This window comes from Ictalurus punctatus, chromosome 18, assembly GCF_001660625.3.
Source record: "Ictalurus punctatus breed USDA103 chromosome 18, Coco_2.0, whole genome shotgun sequence".
NCBI classification, from domain to species: domain Eukaryota; kingdom Metazoa; phylum Chordata; class Actinopteri; order Siluriformes; family Ictaluridae; genus Ictalurus; species Ictalurus punctatus.
In genome coordinates, this window is record NC_030433.2 from 3855031 (window position 1) to 3856207 (window position 1177).

Here is a 1177-nt window from a genome sequence, read left to right on the forward strand (position 1 = left end):
TTTTCCACAGCCTCTCATATTTACCAAGGGTGCCAATACTAGTGGAGGGCATTGTATAATATACATAAATTATATAATTTATTCTTAAACCACATTTTTAAAAAAAAATGGTTTTAATTGTTAACTCATCTACAAACTACATCTTTTCTTGATGCACTTCTTTTTGAAGCTGACCACTGTTTAAAACACAAGCACTCTGACTGACCATGTTTCCTCTCTAACATTTCGACCAACCCCACGGCTTAAAAACAGAAAAAGCACACAAAAACAAAGCAGAAACATTTTAATATTTTTTTTCCTCTCCATTTATTTATGTTGTACCTTTGAAAGCAAAAAAAGTTACACCTTTATATTTACATGGAAACAACGTGTACATTTCCTTAACTTACTACAGAGTGGATAGAGCTTTAGTAACAACTGGGAGATTAAGCATTTCTCTCTTTGGTGGGGTGAAAGGGATCGAAAAAAAAAAAAAAAAGCCTGTCTTCATGCGTTCGCATGTCGTATTTACATGTTTGGCGCAATAACTTAATTTACAATCTTTATTTACAAGTACTTAAGAGTTCAGGGTAAAGTCCGTCACCCCTGTGGTACATATGTGGAGTACAGAAGCAAACCTTCCATCATTTTCTTGAGAATACAAAGAATTGGTGTAATTCAGGGTTAGTGTTGCAGCAGCAGCACAGCAGATAAAGACGTCGCACACAATGCTAAACTGATTTAACATTTGACGAATTAGTAGAAATCAAAAAAGGGTGTGCATTTAATACGATTAAAGAACAGAAACAAAAAGATCACCAGAGAGTAGAAAAATATCCAAAAACCACCCCAGTGTCTGTGGAATTGTTGGAATTCAGGAACACAATGTTGCGCTCAGTTCATACTGTAACTGGCCTTCTTACTGTTATCTACCATGAAGCATCAATTAGAAAACTAGTACAAAAAAATTGTTTAGGACTAAAGTATGGCATATAATAACCATCTTACACACTTTTTACACACAATGCAATCCAAACACACTAACACACTATTTCGCAAAAAAAAAAACAACCCATCCTTCATCAAGCATTCGAAAATGATCAAACACCACCACCACCCAGGCAAAACAAACACAGGCATCAATCTATTTAGCTACTAGAAAATAATGAACAAAACAACAACAAAACTTTTTTCAGTG